The sequence below is a fragment of the Triticum aestivum genome, chromosome 1A (genome assembly GCF_018294505.1).
Source record: "Triticum aestivum cultivar Chinese Spring chromosome 1A, IWGSC CS RefSeq v2.1, whole genome shotgun sequence".
In the NCBI taxonomy this organism is placed as follows: domain Eukaryota; kingdom Viridiplantae; phylum Streptophyta; class Magnoliopsida; order Poales; family Poaceae; genus Triticum; species Triticum aestivum.
Genome location: NC_057794.1, coordinates 595,315,800 through 595,329,593, shown reverse-complemented (window position 1 = coordinate 595,329,593; position 13,794 = coordinate 595,315,800). Strand labels below are relative to the sequence as shown.

General features: G+C 47.9%; 1 pseudogene; it reads left to right on the top strand.

Annotated features, from left to right (window-relative positions):
• The first annotated feature begins 2,064 nt into the window (after positions 1–2,064).
• LOC123060255 (cytochrome P450 81Q32-like) lies at positions 2,065–3,904 on the top strand (annotated as a pseudogene).
• The last annotated feature ends 9,890 nt before the right edge of the window (positions 3,905–13,794 follow it).

The window sequence follows — 13,794 nt, the reverse complement described above, 5'->3', positions numbered from 1 at the left end:
TTTTAAAAAATGAAAGAAAATGATCAAAGATTCAAAAATAATTCAAAAAAATAGATGCCCACCATGTGTTATGTGTCCTAGTTGTTAGGAAATTAACAAACATGAATTTTGAAATTTTTTTGCAAAAGGCCGCCGTGTTTCGGTAAAATGGCTGTAACTTTTGCATACGACCTCTGATGAAAAAGTTTTTTATATGAAAAATCATCTACTTAAAAAGTTACATCTGAATTCAACTAGGGGAACCCGTTGAAGATTTTTAGAATCCCCAAAAACCTAATAGAATAAAAGATACGAGGCTTTTAAGATCTGAAGGCAAAAAAATCGAAAAAAATGCAAAAAATAAATAAATTAGCAATGGCGCACTAGTGCATGGTGCGCCACTGCTATTTTCCCGCCTTCAAGTTAGCAATGGCGCACCTTATGAATAATGCGCCACTACTATTTCCCGCCTTCACAATTCAAAAAAATAAAAAAATTAGCAATGCACTGGTGCGCCACTGCTAAGTTGGGACAGAAGTTTAAAAGGGCCGGCCAACCACTTATCCCTTCATTCTTCTCCTCCTCTCCTCTCTCCTCCTTTCCTCCACTCCATCTCCTACTCTCCGGCGACCTCCTCTTCCTCCGGTGACCTCCTCCTCACGGTGCTCCTCCTCCGGCGACCTCCTCCTCCCTCCTCTCCTCCTCACGGTGCTCCTCCTCCCTCTCCTGCTCACTGTCCTCCTCCTCCTCTCCGGCGACCTCCTCCTCCCTCCTCTCCTGATCCTCACGATCTCTCCTCCCTCCTCTCCTCCTCACGGTCTCTCCTCCCTCCTCCTCTACTTCCGGCCACATGTGGAGCTCCCCCGGCACAAAGAACGTACCAGATCCAGGTTGAGAACGAAATTTGAAAAAAAATCAAGCAAAAAAACGAGCCAAAAACAAGCCAAAAAATGAGCCAGATCTAGATCCAGATCCAGATTCAAAATTCAAAAATAGCAATGGCGCACGGTGGGGGTTAGACAGTGCGCCACTACTATTTTCCCGCCTTCAAAATTCAAAAAAAAAAGTTACCAGTGACGCACCTGTAGCAATAGTAATGGCGCACTACAAGGTGCGTCACTGTTACCCGCAATACTAATGGCGCACCAGAGGTGCGCCATTAGTATTTGTTACTAGTGGCGTGGTAATAGTGGCGCACCTATAGTGCGCCATTAATGGCAAAAATAGGTGCGCCATTAGCAGTCCCTTTTCTAATAGTGACATCATCATCGAAGCAGCCATGTCCGTCCTCACAACAGTGTCGCGAATTTTTGTCGAAAAAGACCACCCATCGAATCAAATTGCCAGAAAAGACCACCTCTGAATACAAATGACAAAAAGACCAGTTGTACCATGCCGGCAGGCGCGCCAGCCAACACATGGCACATGTTGCCACACGCGCAGGCGGCCTGGGGACCTGCCACCACATGTTGTGGCGGCGTGCGGTTTGCTTTATTTTATCAAGTGATAGACGGGACTGTGCATTTCATGTATTCTCTCGTTCATCCAAAATAATAAGGTGTGCATCATGGGTGTGCCCTCGTGCTGTCCACATAGGATTAACTATGCGACAAAATGTTCGCTTTGAGAGGAGAAAGAGAAACTAACAGAGAAAGGGATTGGCCGGGAAAGAAAGAGAGAGCTTCCCCAGATGCCGCCGTCCCCTGCGCCCACATTCTCCTCTTCCTCACGCGGCCATTTCTCTCTCTTCCTGCTGCATCCTATTTCTTCTCGTCCTCCCACTCCCAGCTAGGGTTGCCGCCGCCGCCCCCCATCTATGAATCCAGTTCCGCTGAGGTGGCTCGAAGGGGCCTAAGGTCAATGGCGCCGAGGAGGAGGCAGAGCGGCAGGAGCGGGTTGGCCACGGAGATGGCCGTCCGCGGCGTCGTCCGCAGCAGAGAGAAGGGGAGGGGAGGACGAGATGAAGAGAGGATCAGAGGAGGGAGAGGTAGAAGGCGAACCCATAGAGAAGCGCCACCGGGAGCTCATCTGGCCGGGAATTAGGTTGGCCGAGCCGAGAAGATTCGAGCTCAGCACGCGGCGGCCATGGAGGAGGCGCACGGCCAGGAGATTCCCGTCGACGACGAGGACGTCGACATGGGCGCCGGGGCCGCCAAGGTTCGTGATGCGCCAGTCGATGCCGCGTCTTGCTCGGCCCCTCTCCTCCTCGTCGCCGGTGTCGTCGCCGTCTTTGTTCGGCTAAGGTGACGGCGGGGGACGGGACCAGCAGCGCGCCGAGCCCGCCGGTGCTCCCTCTGCTCGGGCACCTGCACGGCTGCACCTGCTCAAGAAGCCGCTGCATAGCTCGCTGTCCGCGCTCGCCGGGGTGCCGCCGCTCCTGTCGCTGCGTCTGGGCGCGCGGCGGGCGCTGGTCGTGTCCACATACGCGGCGGCCGAGGAGGCTTCACGGCGCACGACGCCGCGCTGGCGGGCCGGCTGTGGATGCTCCCTGCGGAGCACCTAGGGTGATTTACGGGCGGACCACCGTCGTGTGGGCCTCCCACGGGGGCCACTGGCGCGGCCTACGCCGGTTTCTCTCCGTCGTGCTCTTCTCGACCTCCCGCCTCACCGCGCTCGCCGGTGACTGCCGCGCCGGGGTCGCGTCCCTCGTCCAGAACCTGCTCCACCTCCACGACGCCAGCGCATGCACCGGGGGTGGGATTGTTACCCTCCGGCCCAGGCTCTTCGAGTTGGTGCTTAACGTGATGACTTGCCGACGGTGTGCGTAGGATCCAAGAGATCGTCGAGGAGACATTTGCAGTGAGCGGCGCGCCCAGCATCGGGGACTTCTTCCCGGCGCTTCGCTGGGTCGACCGTCTCCGCATGCGGCGCTTGTAAACCTTCAGACAAGGCATGACGCGTTCGTCGGTGCCCTTATCGATGGTCATCGATGAACGCGCAATGCCGGTGGCCGAGACGTGGAGAAGAAGGGCGCAATCGCCGTGCTCTTGGAGCACCAAGAAACCGATCCCGGGTATTACACTGACACCGTCGTCAAAGGCATCGTCTTGGCGAGTACTAGCATATTTTGCAAAGAGCATTGCTACACAGACGACATTCCTTGCACGATTTATGGACGACAGAGCCAGTTGAGCCTTTAATCACATCTGATGCGTGGATTTGCACCGTTGGATCATCAGTCGTGTAAGCATCGTCCAAGGACTGTCATTCGTCAAGTAGTTTCATTTTGCAAAACTGCCTGCGTGACACCAGCATCATTTTGGCGATCTGTGAGAGTGAGAGTGTGAGTCTGTGACAACATGGTTGCTATGCCTATGCTGACATTCAGGTACTGCTCATTGCCGGCACCGACACATCGGCGCTGACCACGGAGTGGGCGATGGCGCTGCTTGTGAAGCACCCAGAGGTGACGCGGAAGATGAGGGCTGAGATAGACGCCAACGTCGGCATGGGCCGACTGGTTGAGGAGTCGGACATCACCAACCTACCTTACCTGCAGTGCGTTGTCAAGGAGACCCTTCGGCTGTGCCCCGTCGGCCCAATCATCCCAGCGCACGAGGCCATGTAGGACTGCACGGTGGGTGGCTTTCATGTCCAGCGCAGCACGATGATTCTCGTGAGTGGATGGGCGATCCACCGGGATGTCAATATCTGGGATGCGCCAGACGAGTTCCGGCCGGAGCGGTTCTTGGAAAGAGACATGGTCACCACGCCCATGCTGCCGTTCGGGCTTGGTCGGAGGCGATGCCCGGGGAAGGGCTGGCGATGCGCCTTGTCAGCTTGACTGTGGCAGCACTCGTGCAGTGCTTTGAGTGGGATGTTGGTGAAGGCGACACCATCGGCATGGCCGAAGGTGGTGGGCTGACAATGCCAATGGCTGCCGCCCCGGGAGTTTGTCAAGAGCGTGCTCTCTGCTTCCATTTGATGGGCTGCGGTCTGCGGTCTGCGGAGAGGTTTCTATAGAAATAGAAGAAGCTGGATTGAAATTGTGTAGCAATGGCTCTTTCCCTTTTCTCCTTTCTGTTTCTCGGAACAATGTATTTCCGTTCATTTGCAATGGAAAGGGGTCATGCCCGGTTTGAAAAAAAAAAGCAATGGCACACATGTACTGGTGCAGCAAGGTTCCTTTAGATGATATCCGAACATTACAAGTCCATATTGGATGATATTGAACATTACAAACCATTTTTCCCACTGAATCAGTGACGGGCAACAGGCCAAAAACAGTTCGATATGACAAGTAATGAAGTAAGTTTATACAGAGTACCTTGCATTTCTGTGTGTAAAATAGAAACAGATGAAAATTACCCAAGGAAACGCCAGCAAAATCGACAATCAAAATTTGCAAAGCCGGTAAGAATTACAACCCGATGCAACAATCAAATTTTACAAAAGCGGTATAATGCAAGGTGAGAAATGATCAAGGTCATACAGAACTTGAGTTTCTAGCAGCAGAAAAATCTTCTGATTCAGAGATCGAGAAATGCTCTTATGATTCAGAGATCGAGAAATGCTCTGATGGTTAACATGAGTGCTTTGATTCAGAAATTAACGCTCTTTTATTGACTGGTGATTTCTGGATTTAGACACAACAAATATACCTCTGGCCTCGATAACACTACAATACACACGATCAATATGAAAAAGAAAACACAAGGAACAAGTTGAGGCGAACGGCAACTGTTTGACTTACTCGCAAGCAGATATCTTCGCTTGTAAGAATACATTCTTTACGTGTGTTGCTTTTGCACATCTCTATCTTAAAATTTTAGATACTTGCAAATATGCATGTACTTTGAGCATGATGGAATAACACCCCTGGTACAAACAAGAAAGTGATGAGGCGCTTTTCCAACCTGGCACTGCCTCAACTTCCTCTTAGGCGACGCCACCAAGTGGCGCCCCAACTACTAGTCAACTCATCATTCTCTGCATGACTGCATGCATCAGGAAGAAAGAGGCCACATACAGAAAATTATGGCAGCACGGCCTGCCGCCTGGATTGGTGGTGGCAGGGCCCATCAAATGGTCATCGTTCCGTTGCACGGGCTGCCCTCATCCAAATTTCTGTAATTCACAAGGTGCCGCCAACGCCCGTGGCGGCAGGTGCCACGTGTCGGCTGGCACGCCTGCCGCAGCTGGTCTTTTCTGTCATTTGTGTTCAAAGGTGGTGTTTTCTGGCAATTTGATTGAGCAGGTGGTCTTTTTAAACAAAAATTCTAGTGTTGCGTCCATGAAACACGTCATTGTGGCATCGTCGAAGTAGCCGAGCCTCCGTAGCATCACCGCGGGTATCGAAGCATGACGTCACAGCATCGTCACGACTGTTCGAAGCACGCCGTCGTAGCATGTCATGGCCGTCGAAGCATGCCATCTCAGCAGCATTGCAGCTGTGGGAGCACACCACGGGCATTCAAAGCATGTCGTCATGCCATTGCCACGATCGCTACAACACGCCCCGTAGCATCACCACGGCTGTTGAAGCATGCCTCCGCGGCATTGTCATAGCCGTCGAAGCGCGCCATGGGTGTTCGAAGCATGACGTTGCGCTGATGCCACGTCCGTCACAACATGCCTCATAGCATCTCCGTGGCTGTCAAAGCATGTCGTCGTGGCATCGTCACGGGTATTCGAAGCATGTCATTGCGCTGATACCACGGTTGTCAGAACATACCTCATAGCATCACCGCTGCTGTCGAAGCATGCCATCGTAGCCTGCCATGGGTGTTCGAAGCATGTCATTGCGCTAATGCCACGACCGTCAGAACACGGCTTATAGCATCGCCGCGGCCGTCACAACATGCATCGTAGCATCGCCCCGGTTGTTGAAGCAAGCCGTCGCAACATCCTCGAAGAAGTCGGGATGCCGTCCCAGCACATTACGGGCGTTGGTAGCATGTCGACGTGCCATCGCCGTAGCATGGCTCGTAGCATCACCACAACCTCTGAAGCAGTTGGGTGTCACAAAGACCGCTCGTTGAGCGTCGCAGCAGTGCATCATCGTCTCGGCTTATAGTGCGTCATGTCTTTGAAGCAGCAGCTCATGTTGCTAATGGTGGTTGTCGTCATTTCACTTCCAAAGCCGCAAACTGCTGCATGTTGTTGTAGCGCTGATGCAAGGGCGGAACATCCCAACAATTGACGACGTGGCTGCTGCGTTGGTGGCATGGGATGCAGACTGCCTGCTCAAGACGGTCAGAACCGGGGTTGCCGCCATCGGCTGATGGCATGGCGCTCGAGCAGGCTATAGTCCGTGTGTGAGAGCAGTGCTCGAGCACGCCCACGAGTGAAGCTCGGGGCAGCCGGGCAGGGCACAACACAACGGCGTGAGGTCTACGTCACACAGGACAGAACAGGACACAGCCACCCGGCTTCGCAGCAGACGAGAAGGACAAGGCGCTGTAAAGCTTGAAACAGGCACTGAGGACATGGAACACCAAGCTTAACCCATGCCTCAGTTGACCCGGCTTCACTCGGTGTAAGTCGAAACATGGTGTGTATGCACGAGGGTCGGCCACATCTCGATTCATGGTCGGAGTGTAATGTGGACGATCTGGTGATCACTAGGTGCGACTCAGGTGATCTCTACAGCTTCAAACAAAAGATGAAGAAGCTTCTACCTTGGGATCGTGGGGTCCGACAGAATGCTGATGGGATCATGATATCTCAGTCGGCCTACACCCAGTAGAAGCGAGCTGCTGGACAAGTCCAACATGGCCGGGTTCAAACCTTGGAACCTTGGAACTAACGATGAATGCTATCGATCGAGTATCGCATCATCATCATCATAGGGGAGGGAGCCTGCCTGTGGTACTTGGTGCACACCAGACTTGACCTGACCTGACCTGGCGTATTCACTCGGTTTTGTCTGGTGGTTCCGACTGAAGAGTACCTTGCGGCGGTCACAACATCCCCGACACGACTTCACTCGATCGGTTGCAAGTTTGGGAGATACACCAGGACACCACACCTAGTCGATCGGCTACCATGTCCGACACACTCTTCTTCTTCGGAAGCAACCATGTGGCTTGGCAGTCCTAGCTAGAAGCACAAGCTCGTGGCTCTCTCCAGCTGTGTGTCAGAGTATGTTGCTGCTGCCTGGCAGTGGCAGGGGATCTTGCTAAAAGACCGTCGACCAAGCAAAGCAAAGGGTCTTGTCCTCAAGGTGGACAACAACTCAAGACAATTTCACTTGCCAAGAACCTCGTCTTCCATGACCGAGCAAAGCACATTGAGCTGAAGCATCACTTCATTGGGGACTGCGTGGGGACCAAGAAGAAAGAGTTGCAATTGCTAGCCACTGAACATCAGCTCGCCGACATGTTCATAAAGTCACTCGGTCTTGTGCGGCTTCAAAAGCGACGCTCAAGCGCCGACATACATATGCATGGTGGAGATCGACCCGTGAGCGCAGTGGAAAACCACAGCGCACGCGAGAGCTGACAGCCGTGTGAACATGAATTGTTTCTTTACAAATACTAGTGGTTTTATTGTCTGAAGAAGAGTTGATGAAAATATACTCCATCTGTTTGTAAACATAAGTCTTTCTAGATATTTCAATACAAACTACATATAGATGTATGTAGACATATTTTAGAGTATAGATTTACTCATTTTGCTTCGTATGTAATTAATTGTTGAAATCTTTAAAAAAAACTTATACTATTTAGGAACGGAGGGAAGCTAATGTCGCTGTAGAGTTGTCATGAACAAGCGTGGAAGCACATGGTAATGCGTGAGACACCTGCGGTGTAAGGCAAATACTGTATTATTCCAAAGCAGGAGGAGAGATATCATTCATGCTGGCTGGTCTAGTTCATGTAATGTCAGACAAAAAGGGTCCATCCTAGCTGTGATTCTTCACTGAAACACCACAGGTCACACAGGCAATAAGTTGAGAGTGTTTTTTGTGTTATTCAGAACCTAAACCCATCCCGACCCCAGCAGAGGTCGACGACGACACGTACCTCGGATCGGTTGCTTGATTGCTAATACAAAGTTAGTATAAAGTTGGGCATCTATTCTCGAACAAAGGGAGTAGCTAATAACTGCCGCCATGACTTGCAATCGTACACACACTGTGTGGAGTGAACCACTCCACTAGCGTGCGTACGATCGCAAGTCTGAGGCGACCACACCACTCCACTCCACAATGACCGTAGACAACATCCTCTTATACTATGAAGGAAGGAAGGAGGAGGAGGCTGAGAGAGAGCACGCACAAACGTCTTGAATCGACCTTGTCTCGCACCGCCGTGCCTCACATGTAGCTACACTGCACTGCATTTAGCCATCATTGATAACATGTGATGGCCTTCACGGTTAGCTGCACTGCATCTGACGCCCTGGCCTCGCGCTCGACCAACTCACCGTACGTACGTGTCCTGCTTAAACGACATCAAGGAGTGGACTAGTTTACATACAGGTTTTGGGTGTTGGGAGGGACACTGACAAGGTGAGCTTGAGGAAACAGGAAACTGTACAGCTTGAGGAATCTGATGATTCATTCAGTTCTCTTTTGGTTCATAGGATAGGATTATCGTAGGAATAGGAATTTTGTAGGAAATGAGATGACATGTATCTCAAATCCTATGAGTAAGAGTAGGAAACGAGATGTTATTTGGTTGACACCAAAGGAATTTTTTCATTGAGTCTAGCCTCATTTTTATTTTTATGAAATGTGGAGGATAGGAACCAATCCTATGTAGGAATAGGAATCTATTCCCATAAAAATCCTATCCTCTAGAATTCCTATGAAATTCCTCCAAATCAAAAGAGGCCTCAGATTTTTGATGCATCAGATTCATTCAGATCGTACAGTGATTGATAATAAATAAATAAATAAATAGGAAAACGCACAGCAACATCATGTAATCAACTTTAGCCCAACACCAACAGTGCTGGGACTGTTTACATGTGATTCATTGGCATATAAAAGTAACCAACTTCTCTGTTATACAATTTTTATTATCAAGCATTGCATTTCACATTGTCAGCCATATACTATATGGCATAAAAGTACTACTAGTACATGTGATGGCTAAATGCCTTTGAAAATCACAGATAACAGTTGAAAAAAAAAACGAGTTTCTTCTTCTATTGAAGACCCATTTTTTCTTAAAAAAACAGGTTGTAATTTGCATCTTGTCCGACTACCACGGAACCAGACTTCATATGCGACTCCTTCTGGGCTATTGCTAGCGCTCATCTGTAATTTCTATTCCTTCTTACTATAAAGGGTCTGTCTAGGACACATCTAGATGTGACATAATTATGTCACATCTAAGTTAATGTTCATTCTGTTTGTGGTCTATTTTTTTGTCCTAGTTTTTTTGTTTCTTATTGCTGCATTATATACTTGTGGGAGTTTAGATGTGACATCCTTAAAAAAACATCTAGATGTGAATTAGAAAAACTGTACTATAAAATATATAGAAGTTGCCCACGTGCGGATCCCCCACCTGTGCTAAGAAAGGAAATCCCGCCCCTCCCTCGCCTAGTCACGTCACGACAAGAAGAAATACAGCGACTCCCGCCAATCTCTCCCCACCAAACTAGAAAACCCTACGGCCCGGCGCAGATCCTTTCCTCCTCTCCCCTTCCCCCAGCTATTTCTCCCCAGTGCCGCACGCCATGGCCTAGCTGTGGGAGCTCCATTGCATGAAGAAAAAAACACCATAAAATTAGGGGGGAACCAGACCAAATCCTGAAGAACGCAACGATATCTATATGCAACTCTTTGTTGTGCATTAGGCAAAACTCTGAGACAACTCCGGCAAGAATACCACCAGAAACTGGGAAAATTTTCTCCCTTCAAACACACCAAGGTAAAACACAGGATTCTTCATCAATTTTTCTAAAAAAATTCTTGGGCAAAAGCATGATACTACTAGGTTACACCAGAAATTGGATCTTGCCAACAAATCTGCTCTCCACCTGTAGTTGTCCTCCCGTTCCCCATGTTGAATCTGGATCCAAGATAAAAGATGCCCTGCTCTTGAAACTTGTTATTATCTTGCCTATTGTCTTGCACCAGGCCTCTGCATTAAAAATAGGAGATAAGAAAACTGGTTGTTATAAACTGTGTGTAGTTATTCTGTGTTGCTAAAAAAGGAGAGACAAACCTTGCCTACATCCCTGATAAAAGAAGTAGAAAAATTGACAAGGGACTAGTTTCTTACAAAAACAAAAGGCTAGAAAAAAAGTGTGAGCTAGTAGTACAAGCAAAAAATAATGCACGCATCCTGCAAATTCATGAACTGGCATTTTCCTGCCAACTAATAGTAACCATGATCTGCCAACCTGACTAGTAGTAAAAAATAAAGAAAAAAGAGAAGTTTGTATGTTTTCATTTACATTACGTCGCTTACACAAGAATTTCTGTTCTATCTTCTAAAAATGTGCAGATGGATGAGCTTGATCTCAATAAACTACCTGATGACTTTGATAATTGTGATGGAGGCCCACTATACTGTACACAAGTACCTCCTGGAAAAATGGCTATTTCTATCGAGGGGGTGGGCGAGTCACCGGATTTGCTTTCTGCTCCTGTCCAAAATGTCGTCGGCGTGGAGTTTCCTGTTGCGGTGACTGCTGCCCATTTGTCTGATGCGACGGCAACTGAAACTGTCGTGCATGCCCCTGCCATGTTCAGCACGGCTTTAATTCTACCTACGATGGTGGGCAAGGTCACCGGGGGGTAGGCGAGTATGTTTTCCTGTCTTAGGTGATTTGGAAAGTGTACGGTGGTTTAGGCAACTTGGTTCGACTGGTGGGGCGACCTAGGTCACCAAGGGTAGGCGAGTATTTTTCCCCTCTTAGGCGATTTGGAAGGTGTATGGTGGTTTAGGCGACTTGGTTCGACCGGTGGGGCGACCTAGGTCATCGAGGGTAGGCGAGTATCTTTCCCCTCTTAGGCGATTTGGAAGGTGTACAGTGATTTACACGACTTGGTTCGACCGGTGGGGTGACCTAGGTCACCGAGGGTAGGCGAGTATGTTTCCCCTCTTAGGCTTTCCCCTCTTAGGCTTTCTCCTGACATAACTTATGTAAGCAAAGGGAGCTCCTACCACGTTCTTAACGGCTTCCTAAAGAATAGAGTACCTTCCATGTGGTAACTAAGATAATTATGTCATCTGGAAAAACCATTCAGTTTACATCCTACCATTGATGTTCTTCTAGCGACTCATGAGTAGGTTCAATCATTTGGAAGCAATGAAGGATCTTCAGGTTTTTCTCTTGTATCTTGTATTCCATTCATATTATTTCTCATGTTGTTTGCCTTTTCCATTGATCTTTTTTGTTGTTGTTGTTGTCCTCCGATAAATGTAACAGCATCATTCTGCTCTTACGTGTTATGGACTCGTTTTTTTAGATGAAGTTAAAGAGATAGACTGATCAGAACAAAGATGGTGATAAAAAGTTTGCTTCATACAAGAACTTACCCCCTCCGTCCCATAATATAAGAGCAAAACGCTCTTATATTATGGGACGGTGGGAGTACTAAACACTGTGGTGAAGACCTAGTGGATGCTACTTTGTGGCGTTTTGCTTCATACAAGAACTTTGGACATAGCTAGTGCTGATGAACTAGTTACTAGTGGATGTTACTCTAGTGTTTTGCTTCATACAAGGGACTTGATTGAACACAGCTAGTGCAGATAAGCTAGTGGATGTTACTCTGTGTGCCATACGTTTCTCCTCAGCCAAGCAGCAGCCTTCTGGCTGATCTCCGGATTGATCTCGTCCGCCAACCGACACAGGCCATACGCGAAAGCAGCGCTAATAGTGCATCCCCCCACATGGCACCTAAGACGATCCAATCTTTGAGCTCTTCGGCTTTTGCGCCTGCACGCACACACGCACGCACATACGTGATCAGCACAAGAACAACAAATGAGAGAACCCATAACACGCTTATAATGTTACCTGTATGAAGATCATCAGCACAGATTGTGGATCTCACGTGGCTACTATCTCCGATTCCTAGGTTGTGGGGTGTCTTCGTAGAGCTCCTCTCAAGTCATGATTTAGCCAAGACAATAGCGAGGAACAAACATCATGGACAGAATATATAATAAAAGCAGGCAGAATGCATGCTGTTAATTTTAAGTGTATTTGCGAATCAACTTGTGGTTGAGTTGGTTAGGTGAACAGTGGTATCCCCAACCCATCAGGGTTCAAATCCTGGTGATCGCATTATTCCTGGATTTATTTCAGGATTTCTGGCGATGCGCTTTCAGTGGGAGGAGACGTTCCCGTCGACGACGAGGCGCCTACGGTGACTTCGTAAATCTCAAGATGATATGCCAGGTGCTTATAGGGGTAGAGTGTGCGTGTGTGCGTTCATAGGGGTGAGTGTATGCGCGTGTATATGAGCGCTTGTGTCTGTACTGATGCTCAAAAAAAATTAAGTGTATTCTACCATGCCATGACGAGAATTTAATGCAATCATGTGGAGTATCATATTTGCACAATTAATAAAGTTTTGTCAGCTTAATATTAGCAACGTATAAGTAAATAATAATATTGCAAAAATAATTTAAATTCAGGTCTCAAGAGGTATAACCCTTCCGAAGGAACCCAAGAGAAAACTATAAAAGAATGCCATAATTGGGTGTCTTCGCGACGCCACGCAAAGGGCTTTACTCCAAATGAAATCAAAGGTAAAGGGATTCTAGGCGGTAGCACCGCCCGATGAATTCCAAAAGAAAAGAAAATACATGTCAGTTGGGTGTCTGAAGCGACGGACACGGCTATTCGAATAGGTTTTATACTCTGTAGATGTTGTACTCTTTACCCATAAGTAAATGATTTCTTTAGTCAACCCCGAGACGCTGACTAATTCCGTTTACGGTCTTTGGGTTGCAAACACACCTAACCAGCACACACCAGCTTAACTTTCCTGATGCCAGGAATCATCCAAAACATCGCTCAAGTAAAACTCTAAGACGGGGAGGCTACCACCTCGAATAGCATGGGATCACAATATTTATACCGCGCAATTAGGGGTGCTATCCCTCTTCAGCCTCAACCAAAGACACCCATGCCTCCTGACCCGATGACTGGCTTTAATCCAAGGCCTTGGGACACTCATCGCGGCCCTCTGTATAGTGTGTGCAGGAAAGGGGTTAACAACTTACTGAACTATACCCTACCTGTGCCAGGGACAAGTGGCAGCACGAATCAAGTATGGGGGTTACTGGAACAAGACTCGATCTACAGTCGACTCAGGAGGTTTAAAAATTTCCTGCAGTGGTTAGCACAATATATATCCTTGGTGGAAGATAACAAGGTCACCACTTGGCATGTCCCAACATGTCCTCACTGATCATTCTCGTCACAACGAGATTCCTATCTTACGATCACTTTCACTAGTGACCAATTCTTTCCTGCAAGTTAGTCAGAACAGGCATAGGCATATGTGGCACAAATATTTCATGTTTAGGTGAAGTCAAATATTGACAAGGAATGCATGATCGTTTGTATGCAATTTCATATGAGGTAACATAACATGTTTCAAATATTCTAGCAAGCAATCAACCAAGCAGTCATCATATCAAGTGTTCAAAATGCTTGCCTTGATCATGTAGAAGGGTTGGGTGGACTCCAAAAAATTTGAAAATTGTCTTCCCTCCATTTTCCCTATTTTCAAAATAATGCAATTACCACATAATTCCAAAACAGTACAAAAAAGTTGGTTGGAAAATTTTGAAATAAATAGTAAAATAAACTAGATGAAATTTGAGGAATACAAAAAAAAGGAATCAAGTCATTTGGATTTGTGGTTTAAAAACTAGAGGCAGTCAAAGCAGT